Source organism: Ranitomeya variabilis, chromosome 3, assembly GCF_051348905.1.
Source record: "Ranitomeya variabilis isolate aRanVar5 chromosome 3, aRanVar5.hap1, whole genome shotgun sequence".
Classification (NCBI taxonomy): domain Eukaryota; kingdom Metazoa; phylum Chordata; class Amphibia; order Anura; family Dendrobatidae; genus Ranitomeya; species Ranitomeya variabilis.
In genome coordinates this window covers 129,007,170-129,022,771 of record NC_135234.1, presented here as the reverse complement: position 1 = coordinate 129,022,771, position 15,602 = coordinate 129,007,170, and positions in this window count along the sequence as shown.

Sequence of the window (15,602 nt, the reverse complement as noted above, 5' to 3'; positions counted from 1 at the left end):
ACCCCAAGCCGGCGTGGTTCAACCCGGCGCGGTACCAAAAAATAAATTTGTTTTTTTTTTTCCTCAATAAAAAAAAAGTTTATTTGAAACAATTATGTTTGGTTTATTGTGTCTTTCACCGCTCTCAATACACAACAATAAACTTCGTCACACACTTATTCTTTTGGCCTACACATATCTCCAGTAGTATAAAATACCAGACAACATCTATATGTGTTTCTTTAGTATACAGATATGAGTTGGCCAAAAAAATAGTATTTATTTCCATACTCTTATTTTTGTACCTAGTGTAGTGTCACTGTACAAAGATAAAATGGTGGAAATCAAGTTCAGAACTCAACTGAACCGGTCAGATGTCAAAATATATACCTGACCGATTAAGTTGATTACTGCCTTGTATATTCACCATATTCTATATAGCACATTATGTGACAATGGTTGTCAAACAGATGGGACAATTGTTCTCACACTCTACATATCTATGCTCACCAGGCCAGGTGTCAGAAATTGTGAATTCATGATCATGTATATGTTTATCATGAATTTATTATTGCTTACACTTGACTTGATGGATATAGAGACCGTGACAGTCTTGACGCAATGACGTCAACAATATTAGAATTAATAAATAAAAATTTTGTACCATTATTATAAGTATGGGGCCCGTGGTTTATATCATTCTTTGAAAACCAAAATAGGGAGTGCAACAGAGGTAAATTACGATGAAAAATTAAAATTTATTACCTCAACAACTATCACCCACTCCTGGTTTTGGATTACAAAATATGATATACATATCTACTGCCCATCTTTGGTCAACCTTTGTTTAGAGAGGAAAAAGATAGTAGACATGGTGAACACAAAAAAGTTTATTAATTAGAAAAATTTGTATCAGTGTTTAATAATTGGTAAACATAAACATACAACAGGACATTTACACAACATTGTCCTGCCATGACACACGTCCAATATCGGACACAAAATAGGCCGCAAATTGGTCCCGCATAAGACCAACGGCTGCAGTTGACCGCATCGGGTGATGCTGAAAATCAGGCAATGGGTGTGCAACAGGTTCATCAAGTTCAATGTGGGGTCGCTCCTTAGCCATTATATAATTGTGTAGCACCACACAGGCTTTGACCACCTCGTCCACTGTTTCCACTTTTAGATTGATGGCTGTTGCAAGAATGCGCCATTTAGCAACAAGAATGCCAAAGCTGCACTCTACGGTTCTTCTGGCCCTGGTCAGTCTGTAGTTGAATATTCTTCTAGTGTGGTCCAAGTCCCTACTAGAATAGGGCTTCAGGAGATTTTCACACATCTGGAAGGCCTCATCCCCAACCATAACAAATGGCAGCGGTGGGCCTTGAGTGTTGGGGAGAGGCTGTGGAGGGGGAAAATTAAAATTGTTGCCATACAACCGACGGCCCATATCCGAGCTCTTGAAGGTTTGGGAATCATTGCCACGGCCAAAAGCTCCAATATCCACGGCGATGAAGCGACACTCCGCATCCGCTATTGCCATAAGCACTACCGAAAAATATTTTTTATAATTATAAAACTCAGATCCGGTTCTGGCAGGTTTGACAATGCGGATGTGCTTTCCATCCACCGCCCCTAAACAGTTTGGGAAATCACACACGTTCAAAAATGTAGTTGAAATTTCCCGCCACATGTCCACGGTGGGTACGGGTATAAACTCCTCACGGAGTGCATTCCATAACGCACGACAGGTGTCCACAACAATTCCGGAGAGGGTTGAGATTCCAAGGCGGTATTGGAAGTGCAGGGAAGATAAACTCTCTCCTGTGGCAAGAAATCTAGAAGAAAAAGAAACAAAAACAAAAAAATTTAAAATCCGCTCTAATGGTGTTTTTAAAAAAAAAAAAAAAAAAAAAACAAACATAGAAAACATGTCAGAACAACAAAGTTGACGGTCATTGGTTTAGTTTTGGAACGTACCGTAATGTCACTAACAGACGTTCCTCAGGTGGAATCGCTCTACGGAGCCGTGTGTCCTGTCGCCTTATGGATCCTTCAACACGAGCCAGTAAATCCCGGAAAGAATCTTGAGACATTCTGGTATAATCCTGGAATTTCTCCGGGTTGGCATTCAGCTCCGCATAGAGCGTGTGATATGCTCCACGGCCCTCACGCACTTCAATGATGGGGTGCCTCCAAAAACGCCGACGCTGTCTCCTTCTCCATCTTTGGCGGTTTCGGTCTTGCTCCCAAGCAAAAACACAGGCAAGGAAAATCTTGAAGCTGAACTCCAGTTTGAAATAAAAGTTATCCATAGAAAGATCCATCGTGACACCGGAAACAGTAGCAAGCTCTGAAAATTTCTGTCCCCCTAGGGTCTATATATTGAGAGACAATCATATACACCCTCTCTATTCCCATTGGTTGTGTCTGGTTATCTTTTTTTTTTTTTTTTTTTTTTGGAAAAATGTTCAAAAAAACGCAAACGCATGCAAAAACGCATGTAAACGCGTGTAAACGCTGCGTTTTTTAGACACACGCGTTTAACGCATGCATCTAAAAAATGCAGCGTTTACATGCGTTTACATGCGTTTTTGCACCATGCGTTTTTTTTAAAAAACGCATGCGTTCAAAAACGCAAGTGTGAAACCAGCCTAACACGGGCAAAAACAGGACGAGCTCTAGGGTGATGGAACCTGAGCTGACCGCGATCCTGAATCTCAACACTCAACTAACAGCAGCCGGGGAACGTTCCTGGGGGGACTCTAGACGTCTCGCGCCAGCCGGAGATCTAGCTACCCCTATCAGAAGAATCACAGACCTATCTTGCCTCCAGAGAAATATTCCCACAGAAATAGCAGCCCCCCACATATAATGACGGTGAAATGAGAGGAAGGCACAAACGTAGTTATGAAAACAGATTCAGCAAAATGAGGCCCGCTTAAGCTAGATAGCAGAGGATACAAAAGGTGAACTGCGCGGTCAGCTTAAAACCCTTCAAAATACCATCCTGAAATTACTTGAACTCATGTGCCAACTCATGGCACATGAGTGGTAATTTCAGCCCACTAGAGCAACCAGCAGCAGAGAATTACATATCTGCAAGCTGGACTAAAAACATGAAAGCAAACATGAAACAGGGAAATCCAGACTTAGCTTGTCTTGAAGGCCTAGGAGCAGGTAGCAAAGGTAACAGAGACACACTGATACATTGATAGCCGGCAAGGGAATGACAGGAAAGCCAGGTTAAATAGGAAACACCCAGCCTCAGATGGACAGGTGGAAACCAGAGACCGCAACCCACCAAAGTCACCCAGTACCAGTTGTAACCACCAGAGGGAGCCCAAAAACAGAATCCACAACATCCCCCCTCCTGTATGCATGGCTCATATCCCCCCTGTATGCATGGCTTATATTCCCCCTCCTGTATGCATGGCTCATATCCCCCCTGTATGCATGGCTCATATTCCCCCCCTGTATGCATGGCTCATATTCCCCCCCTGTATGCATGGCTCATATTCCCCCCCTGTATGCATAGCTCATATCCCCCTGTATGCTTGGCTCATATTCCCCCCTGAATGCATGGCTCATATTCCCCCCTCCTGTATGCATGGCTCATATTCCCCCCCTGTATGCATGGCTCATATCCCCCCCTGTATGCATGGCTCATATTCCCCCCCTGTATGCTTGGCTCATATTCCCCCCTCCTGTATGCATGGCTCATATTCCCCCCCTGTATGCATGGCTCATATTCCTCCCCCTGTATGCATGGCTCATATTCTACCCCCGTATGCATGGCTCATATTCCCCCCTGTATGCATGGCTCATATTCCACCCCCTCCCTGTATGCATGGCTCATATCCCCCCCCCCTGTATGCATGGCTCATATTCCCCCTCCTGTATGCATGGCTCATATTCCCCCTCCTGTATGCATGGCTCATATTTCCCCCTGTATGCATGGCTCATATTCCCCCTCTTGTATGCATGGTTCATATCCCCCCTGTATGCATGGCTCATATTCCCCCTGTATGTATGGCTCATATTCCCCCCTGTATGCATGGCTCATATTCCCCCCTGTATGCATGGCTCATATTCCCCCCTGTATGCATGGCTCATATTCCCCCCTGTATGCATGGCTCATATCCCCCCTGTATGCATGGCTCATATTCCCTCTGTATGCATGGCTCATATTCCCCCCTGTATGCATAGCTCATATTCCCCCCTGTATGCATGGCTCATATTCCCCCCCTGTATGCATGGCTCATATTCCCCCCTGTATGCATAGCTCATATTCCCTTCTGTATGCATGGCTCATATCCCCCCGTGTATACTTGGCTCACATCCCCCCCTCTATACATGGCTCATATCCCCCCCGTATGCATGGCTTATCTCTCCTCCCCCGCTCCCACTCCTGCTCCCATCTTGCATGGCGCGCCGGCTTATGTCGTCCTTCATCCCCTCGTCCCCCCGTCCCTCATACTCACCTGTTCCACACCGTGCAGCCGCGCCGACATCCCTCTGGCTCTGTCCTGACTTTTGGTGTAGCACCTTCTTCCTGCATGAGTGGTCATGTGATACCGCTCATTAAGGTCATGAATATGTGCATATTCATGACCTTAATGAGCGGTACCATGTGATCGCTCATTCAGGACGAGCTGCAGACACCGAGACCAGGCATCACTGGAGCAGGGTGAGTATCGTCTTCAAGGAGGGTGGGTGGGAGGCGGGCGGCCAGCAGGTGTCAGTGCCTAGGCCCACCGGAGAATCCTCCGGTTCTCCGGTGGGCCATTCCGAGCCTGGATAGCTCTATAAATCTCGTCATCCATTGGACTATGTTTAAAACTGAAGATAAACCTCTGACCCAAATTCTCATTGGAATCATGCTTTTTCTGATGTTTTTTCTTACGTTTCCTAACTGCACCCCTCAAAGTACTTAAAACCACATTCAAGAAGTTTATTAACCCTTTACGTGCTTCACAGGAACTCAAACAATGTGGAAGGAAAAAATGAACATTTAACTTTTTTTGCAAACACTTTAATTCAGAACCATATTTTTTTATTTTCACAAGTGTAAAAACAGAAATTTAACCATACATTTTGTTGTGCAATTTCTCCTGAATACGCTGATTCCCCATATGTGGGGGTAAACCACTGTTTGGGCGCACCGCAGAGCTTGGAAGAGAAGGAGCGCCGTTTGACTTTTTCAATGCAGAATTGGCTGGAATTGAGATCGGATGCCATGTCACGTTTGGAGAGCCACTGATGTGCCTAAACAGTTTAAACCCCCCACAAATGACACCATTTTGGAAACTAGACCCCTTAAGGAACTTATCTAGATGTGTGGTGAGCACTTTAAACCCCCAGGTGCTTCCCGGAAGTTTATAACGTAGAGCCGTGAAAATAAAAAAGTCGCATTTTTTCTACAAAAATGATCTTTTTGCCCCCAAATTTTTATTTTCACAAGGGTAACAGGAGAAATTAGACAACAAATGTTGTTGTGCAACCTCTCCTGAGTACGTCGATACCCCATATGTGGGGGTAAACCACTGTTTGGGCGCACTGCAGAGCTTGGAAGAGAAGGAGTGCCATTTTACTTTTTCAATGTAGAATTGGCTGGAATTGAGATCGGATGCCATGTCGCGTTTGGAGAGCCCCTGATGTGCCTAAACAGTGGAAACCCCCCACAAATGACACCATTTTGGAAACTAGACCCCCCAAGGAACTTATCTAGATGTGTGGTGAGCACTTTAAACCCCCAGGTGCTTCACGGAAGTTTATAACGTAGAGCCGTGAAAATAAAAAATCCTTTTTTTTCACTCAAAAATGATTTTTTAGCCTGCAATTTTTTATTTTATCAAGGGTAACAGGAGACATTGGACCACAAAATCTGTTGACCAGTTTGTCCTGAGTACGCTGATACCCCATATGTGGGGGGAGGGCACTGTTTGGGCACCCATCAGGGCTCGGAAGGGAAGGAGCGCCGCTTGGAATGCAGACTTTGATGGGATGGTCTGCAGGTGTCATGTTGCATTTGCAGAGATCCTGATGTACCTAAACAGTAGAAACCCCCCACAAGTGACTCCATTTTGGAAACTAGACCCCCCAAAGAGCTTATCTAGATGTGTGGTGAGAACTAGGAACCCCCAACTGCTTCACAGAAGTTTATAATGTAGAGCCATGAAAATAAAAAAAATTATATTTTTTCCACAAAAATGATCTTTTCACCCCCAAATTTTTACTTTCACAAGGGTAACAGGAGAAATTGGACCCCAAAATTTATTGTGCAATTTATGCTGAGTAGGCTGATACCCCATATGTGGGGGATAAACCACTGTTTGGGCGCATGGCAGAGCTTGGAAGGGAAGGAGCGCCGTTTTGGAATGCAGACTTTGATAGAATGGTCTGCAGGCATTATGTTGCGTTTGCAGAGCCCCCGATGTACCTAAACAGTAGAAACCCCCCAAAAGTGACCTCATTTTGGAAACTAGACCCCCAAGGAACTTATCTAGATGTGTTGTGAGAACTTTGAATGCCCAAGTGCTTCACAGAAGTTTATAATGCAGAGTCGTGAAAACAAAAAAAAAATATTTTTTTCACAAAAAAATATTTTTTTAGCCCCCCAATTTTTATTTTCACAAAGGTAACAAGAGAAATTGGACCCCAAAAGTTGTTGTCCAATTAGTCCTGAGTACACTGATACCCCATGTGTGGGGGGGGAACACTGTTTAGGTGCATGGCTGAGCTCGGAAGGGAAGGAGTGCCGTTTTGGAATGCAGACTTTGATAGAATGGTCTGCGGGCGTTATGTTGCATTTGCAGAGCCCCAGATATACCTAAACAGTAGAGACCCCCCAGAAGTGACCCCATTTTGGAAACTAGACCCCCCAAGGAACTTATCTAGATGTGTGGTGAGAACTTTGAATGCCCAAGTGCTTCACAGAAGTTTATAATGCAGAGTCGTGAAAATAATTTTTTAGCCCCCAAGTTTTTATTTTCACAAGGGTATCAGGAGAAATTGGACCCCAAAAGTTGTCGTCCAATTTATCCCGAGTACGCTGATGCCCCATATGTGGGGGTAAAGCACTGTTTGGGCGCACGGCAGAGCTCAGAAGGTAGGGAGCACCATTTTACTTTTTGAGCACAAAATTGGCTGCGGCGTTTAGAGACCCCCTGATGTACCTAAACAGTGGAAACCCCCCAATTCTAACTCCAACCCTAACCCCAACACACCCCTAATCCCAACCCGATCCATAATCCTAATCACAACCCTAACCCCCAAAACACCCCTAACCCTAATCCCAAAGCTAATCATAACCCTAATCAAAACCCTAAACCCAATACCCCCCTAATCCTAATCTCAACCCTAACCTCAAAACCTAACCCTAATCCCAATACACCCCTATCCTTAATCCCAACCCTAGCCTTAACCCTAATCCCAAACCTAACCCTAATCCCAAATGTAACCCTAATGCCAACCCTAATACAAATCCTAATCCCAACTCTAACCCTAACTTTAGCCCCAACCCTAGCCCTAACCCTAACTTTAGCCCAAACCCTAACTTTAGCCCTAAACCTAGCCCCAACACTAAACCCTAACTTTAGCCCCAACCCTAGCCCTAAAAACCGACCCCGATCATGTTCTTTGGGGTCTCGGCTACCCCCGGCAGCCAAGACCCCAAAGAACATCCGGGTGCCGGGCGGCGGGCGCACTGCGCATGCGCCCGCCATTATTTCCCCGGAAAAAGATGGCGGCGCCCATCGGGAGCCATGAGGAGCACCGGGGGAGGTAGGTGAGTATTGGGGGGCTATCGGGGGCTATCGGGGACCACATTTCTCTGTCCTCCGATGTGCGATCACATCGGAGGACAGAGAAATTAAATGGCAAATCGCGTTTTTTGTTGTTGTTGCGACCGCCGGTAAACGGTTAATTACCGGCGATCGCAACTCGGGGGTCGGTAAAAAAACCCTGAATCATGTTCTCTGGGGTCTCGGCTACCCCCGGCAACCGAGACCCCAGAGAAAATCCGACTCTGGGGGGCACTATTCACTTTTTCCACAGCGCCGTTAATTATCGGCGCTGTGGTTTAAGTACCCTTAGCGGCCGCCGTTAAAAGGCGTATCGGCGATCATTAAAGGGTTAATTGTGCCATGGATGTCTATTTTCACATCCAAAAATTCTAGTTTTTTGACCAAAGCAAGATGTGAACTGCATATTTTCAGTATTCATGTCATTTAAATATGTTACAAAAATATCAAATTCTTGTTTAGAACCATTCCAGATAATGAAAATGTCATCAACAAATCTCAAGAACATCCGAATATGCTTTAAGAAAGATTAGAGGCATTGGTTATGTATTTTTCCTCGAAAACTGCAAGGAACAGGTTTGCAAAAACGCATGCAACCGGCGTCCCCATTGCGGTGCCGGTTTTTTGCAAATTCTGTCTATAAAGCTGAACGCATTGTGGGACAAAACAAATTCTAGTCCTTCCAGAATAAAGGAGATAAAGTCAGAATCATTATCAGTGTTAATTAAGATTATATGTGTAGCCTCAATACCTTTATTTTGTGGAATTCTGGTGTATAGCTTTATGATGCAGAGCACCGTATTCCAGTAATTGGATACCGCTAGTGACTGATGGCAATACGGATCATATCCCGTGCTATTCGGTGTTGCCATTGACCTGGTGCCATTCATTCTGATTACTCTCTTGAATATGTTTCGGACAGTAATAAGCAGAATTCATCTGTCTCCTAAGCTTCTTGATATTTGTGTCTTAATAAATGCAGGGAGTATAAGTAAACAAGAAACACTACAGACCATTTTATGTTCCCAGTCCTGTGCAGGAGCCCAATCCCGCAGAAGCTTCTCTCAGGAAACTTCACACAACCCTAAAAATCTTTAATATTTAGACAAAAAAATATAGAATTTCCTTAAGGAAAATTGTATTAATGGAATACAAAACATTTTTGTAGGCAAGGTTATCACAATGTTTTCCTCTGTGCCCTGCACAGACACCCAATACTGTACAGGGTTATATCAGGGAACTATACCTAAACCAAAACATCATAAAATATTTACTGCTTATATCAATATTGAGAATTTTATTATAGAAATTTTCATTAATGGAATATCAAGAATTTTTGTTTCCCAAGTTACCACAGTTTTTGCCCTTTCTGCCCATCCCTGAACAAGGTCCTCACCCTGTGCTGGGTTCTACTGGGGGAAAGTCACCCATATACCATAGTGTGTTGGCGTAATTCTGTGCAGTGATCATGGGTTACTTTGCCTCTTATTAGATTGACCAATTAAAGTTGCCTTGACAACATCCTTTGTGATGTTTGATACAATGTTATGCCCTTTTACTGGTGGAAGCATGGAGATGCCCATTGAAGAGGAAGTGGAGGAAATGCATAAGTGTTGTCTGGCGTAAAAGTATTACCAAAACATAAAATTAAACAGGCATAAGATAGATATAAAGCCCTTGGCTGTGACTGTTGCTGTTGATCATGCAGGGGTACTTGCAGTACAATGTCAACTCCAAAGAGTGTTGCCACATTAAAGCATAGAGTTGTGTTCAAAAGTTTACGTATCCTGGCAGAATATTTGCTTTCTTGGCCTTTTTTCAGAGAATATGAATGATAGCACCAAAACTTTTTCTCCATTCATGGTTGGTGGTTGAGTGAAGCCATTTATTGCCAAATTACTGTGATTTCTTTTTTTAAATCATAATGACAACCCAAAACATCCAAAAGACCCTGAGCAAAAGTTTACATATCCCATTTCTTAATACTGTGTATTGCCCCCTTTATTATCAATGACAGCTTGAATTCTTTTGTGGTAGTTGTGGATGAGAGTCTTTATTTTCTCAGATGATATAGCTGCCCACTCTTCTTGGCAAAAAGCATCCAGTTCCTGTAAATTTTCTGGGCTGTCTTGCATTAACTTCATGCTTGAGATCTCCCCAGAGTGGCCCAATGATATTAAGGTCAGGAGACAATGATGGCCACTCCAGAGCCTTCACTTTGTTCTGCTTTAGCCAATGACAGGTTGACTTGGCCTTGTGTTTTGCATCATTGTCATGTTGGAATGTCCAAGTACGTCCCATGTGCAGCTTCCGTGCTGATGAGTACAAATTTGACTCCAGTATTTGCTGATAACATGCTGCATTTATCTTTCCTTCAACTTTGACCAAGTTTCCTTTGCCTTTGTAGCTCACACATCCCCAAAACAGTAGCGTTCTGCCTCCATGCTTTACAGTAGGAATGGTGTTCCTTTCATCATAGGCCTTGTTGACCTTTTTCCAAATGTAACGTTTATGATTGTGGCCAAAAAGTTCAATTTTGGTCTCATCACTCCATATTACCCTGTTCCAGAAGTTCTGAGGCTTGTCTCTGTGCTGCTTTGCTTATTGTAGGTGAGATACTTTGTGGCATTTGCACCATAATGGCTTTCTTCTGGCGACTCGACCATGCAGCCATTTTTCCTCAAGTGCCTCCTTATTGTACATCTTGAAACAGCAACACCGCTAGTTTTCAGAGAGTCCTGTGCTTCAACTGATGGCATTTGGTATTTCTTTGCATCCCAAACAATGTTCCTGGCAGTTGTGGATGACATTTTGTTGTTCTACCTGACTGTGGTTTTGTTTTTACAGAGCCCCTGATTTTCCATTTGTTAGTTACAGTTTGAAAGCTGCTGACTGGCATTATCAATTCCTTGGATATCTTTTTGTATCCTTTTCCTGTTTTATACAGATCATCTACCTTTTCCCATAGATCTGTTGACAATTCTTTTGCTTTCCCCAAGACTCACAATACAGAAATGTCAGTGGCTGGATAAAAGATGCAAGAGTCTGTCTGGATCCCAGAAACTCATTCAGCTTTTATGCACACAGTGATTCCAAGCAAACAGGTCACAGGTTAGGATGTTACTTTTAGTAGCTATTCAAACCCATTTGTGTCAACTTCTGTGCATGTTATCAGACCAAAATCACCAAGGTATGAGAAAACACAATAGTTTGGCAATAAATGGCTTCACCCAACCACTAACCATGAGTGTAGAAAAAGCTTGGTGTTATCATTCACATTCTCAGAAAAAAGGCCAAGAAAGCAAAAATTCTGCCTGGCTATGTAAACTTTTGAGCACAACTATATATATATATATATATATATATATATATATATATATATATATATATATATATATATATATATATATATATATATATATATATATATATATATATATATATATATATATATATATATATATATATAATTGAATATTCATAGTGGGAGGAAAACAGCAAGTTTCTAACACATTCAATTAACCTAGGTCACTGATGATGATATCTTGTCAGCCTTATTCATGACCTCGGAAGTTTGAGATCTTACAACTTCGCCCTTGAGGAACATACTTGGAATTTTATGTTATATTCACATTCACTTATATGTAAATTGCGAAAGAACAAGGCAATAAAAAATCTGTAGTACTGTGCTTCTGTAAAGCTGAAAAAAACATAATGGATGAATATTTGAATTTATTTAATTAAAGTTAGATAAAATTACTAGAACCCGGCATCATTTTCAAAAACATCAGACTTTCAAAATCTTAGATTCTTGCAAAACTATTTTTTAGAGTGTAAAGTTTGCAAAAGTCTGTGACATAATAATATTAATTAAAAAGTAAAGAAAATCCACCTGTGCAATAATGTGGTTAATATAAAATAAAATCATATTTGCCATATAACATCACTCTCTAATTTTCATAATTATGCTAAATATGTGCTGGAGTATTTGCCTCTTGTTGAGACAGTCATTACAGCCCAAAATAAACATCCTTATCAAGGTATATAACTTTTTTTTATATACCAGCATTTCCTGAAACATCTTTGTTTTTATGGCTCTTCTTGCCATTGACAAATTCTTTTTTTTTTAATTGTATGAATATTTGCAGCTTTTTAATGTGTTTTTCCCTTTTAAATATGTTTTGGTCCAGATTTAAGACATTTATAAATGTGTTTTTTAGTACACAAGGGCTGGAATTTTGCACTTAGAAACACAAATGTATTTTTACATGCTTTTTTGCAGGTTCCACCTAGAAGCATTTTGGGAAAGATGTAAAAACATAAATACACAGTAAGCAAAATCACATACAGCTGATAAATGCAACAAATTTACTGTACAAAATTAGCAGCATAAAAACACAAACATGGCCTTATACATAGCAAATATGTTGCAGAAATTTCTGTGAATGTTTTATTCATCTAAATAGGACTTGAAAAAATGAATTGGCTTTCCACTAGAAGTAAGAGGGCTTATTCTAAACCAATAGAACTCTACAAATTTTCTCAAAAATTTGTCTTGTAATGAGTCTGAATTTCAGAAGATTTGATATCAGCTTGGGGACTATGAGAACTTGAAAGACTTTTAAAAACAAAAATCTCTTAAAGTCACCTCTCTTTGGCCCTCTGCATACATGTGCCTACGTTGCCCAGTCCTGAAATTCTCTTCTCTTTCCTTTGAGTATTTCTGCGGGTGCCACCACTGACTAAGCCACACACATTTTCAGTGGATTACAAAAGTATTCTTCGCACCATGGCTTTATACCTATTTTGTTATATTACAACCTGTGTTTAAATATTTTTGTAATCAGATTTGTGCGTGATGCATCAGCAGTCAGCACTAAAAAGTCTAAGTTATTGAAGTAAGAAAAAAACAAAGGCATAACTTAAATTTATAGGATCAAATAACGAAATATTGACATGTGCATTTGTATTTACCTCTTCTGCTACAAAGCCCCTAACAATTACTGGTGCAAGCAATTGCCTTCATAAGTCACATGCTTAGTGAAAGGAAGTCCACGTGTGTGCAATCTAAGTGTCACATAGTCTGTCAGTATATGTGACAGACTACCATTATCAAATTCATTATCATCAAATGGAAAGAAAATGTACTGGCAACTAATCTGCCAAGAGAGGGCCACCCACCAAACCTCTCATCCCGGGTAAAGAGGGGACTAATCAGAGAGGCACCACATAGACCAAAGGTAACAATGAAGGAGCTGCAGAGATACTCAAAACGGAGACTGGAGTATCTGTCCATTCAATCACAGTATGCCATAAACGCAATAGAGGTGGCCAGAAAAAAGCCTTTACTTGCACACAAAAAATGCTAAGGTTCATTTTGAGTTTGCAAAAGACATGTGGAAGGCTTGACAAATGTATGGAGGAAGGTGCTTTGGTTAGATGAGACCAAAATTGAACTTTTTGGCCACCAAGGTAAACGCTATGTCTGGCACCAAATCAACACAGCTCATCACACCAAAAACACCATGCCCACAGTGAAACATGGGGGTGAAATCACCATGCTGTGGGGATGTTTTTTGGCATGATTTTTGGCAGCAGGAACAGGAAACATAGTCTGAGTCATGGGGAAGATGGATGGTGCGAAAAACAGAGATATTCTTAAGCAAAATTTGTTTCAGTCTGTCAGTGATTTGAGACTGGAACAGAGATTCGCCTTCCAACAAGACAATGACCCAAAGAATACTGCTAAAGCACCACTCAAGTGGTTAAAAGGGAAATGAGTAAATGTTTTGAAGTGGCCAAGTAAAAGAACAGACCTTAATAATATTGAGAATCTGTTATCAGACTTGAAGATTGCGGTTCACCAGAAGAAAACATCTAACTTAATGGAGCTGAAACAGTTTTGCCTTGTGGAATAAGGAAAAAAATCACAGTGGCAAGATGAGAAAAGCTCATAGAGACTTATCCAAAGAGGCTTGCAGCTGTAATTGCTGAAAAAGGAGGCTCTATAAAGTACTGACATTAGGGGGTTGAATAGTTACGCACCCTGAAGTTTTCAGTTAATTTTTTGTGTTTGTTGTTTGCTTCACAATAAAAACAAAATCAAATGTTCACAGTTGTAGGCATGTTCTTTACATGAACTGATGCAAACCCTAAAAAATAACGTTAAATTCTAGGTTGGTAGTAGCAAAACACAAAAAGTGTCAAGGGGTGGAATACTTTCACAAGCCATTATACGTGAGGCATAATGCACCTCAATGATATATTATTAACGTGAATGAAATGTGTCCTTCCCCACATAACTATGTGGTGCCTATTTACACCTGGATATGTAGTATAAGAAGTTTGGCACTCCAGATAATAAAGAAAGAAAAAATTATTTCATATACCGTATATACTCGAGTATAAGCTGAGATTTTCAGCCCATTTTTTTAGGCTGAAAGTGCCCCTCTCGGCTTGTACTCGAGTCATTGTCCTGGGGAGGTCAGCGGGGGAGGGGGAGCAGCGGCTGTGACATACTCACCTGCTCCCAGCACGGTCCCTGCATGTCCCTGGTTCTCCGGACGCTGACAGCTTCTTCCAGTGTTGAGCGGTCACATGGTACCGCTCATTACAGTAATGAATATGGACCCAACTCCACTCCCATAGGGGTGGAGCCGCATATTCATTACTGTAATGAGCGGCGGTAATGGTGACCGCTCAACGCTGGAAGAATCTGTCAGTGCCGGATAACCAGGGACGTGCAAGGGACCGTGCCGGGAGCAGGTGAGTACAATGGGGTGGGGGAGCACTGCGTGATCACCTGTCCTCATTCCAGCGCTGCTGTGTCTTCCACATCCTCTGCAGTGATGCTCAGGTCAGAGGGCGCGATGATGTGGTTAGTCCGTACCCTCTGCTTGAACATTAGGGCAGAGGACACAGAAGACACAGCGGCACCAGAACGAGGACAGGTGAATATTACAAGTGCCGGGGGCCTGAGCAACGAAAGGTGAGTGTCATTTTTTTTTTTTTTAATCGCAGCAACAGCATATGGGGAAAATATCTCTATGGAGCATCTTATGGGGCAATAATCAGCATTTGTGCAGCATTATATGGGGCAAATATGTTTATGGAGCATCTTATGGGGCCATAATCAATGTTTGTGCAGCACTATATGGGGAAAATATCTGTATGGAGTATCTTATGGTTCCATAATCAACGTTTGTGCAGCATTGTATGGGGCAAATATCTTTATGGAGCATCTTATGGGGCCATAATCAACATTTGTGCAGCATTTTATGGGGCAAATGTCTCTCTGGAGCATCTTATGGGGCCATAATCAACGTTTGTGCAGCATTTTATTGGGCAAATGTCTCTGTTGAGCATCTTATGGAGCCCTTATTAACCTTTATGCAGTACTGTATGGGGAAAATGTGTCTATGGAGCATCACATAAGGGGTACTCCTGTCTGTTTGTTTCTTCCATTTGTCTGTTTGTCTGTAACGGATATCCCGGGTCGCTGATTGGTCGCGGCAGGCAGGCCGCGAAAAATCAGCGACAGGCTTAGTCTGGCTGTGAATTGGCCCCTCCCTACTCTCCTCCATTCAGTGCCCCCTCCCTACTCCCCTCGAGTCAGTGCCAGTGTGTCGCCCCATCCCGAACCAACTTTTTATTGATGCTGCCTATGCAGCATCAATAGTAAAAAGATATAATGTTAAAAATAATTAAAAAAGAAAAAAAATTGTGCTATTCTCACTTTAGCGAGACCGCTAAGTCATCTGGGTAATTTCACAATGCATCTCTGGGAATGGAAGCTGGCGGCCGCATCGCGAGTCA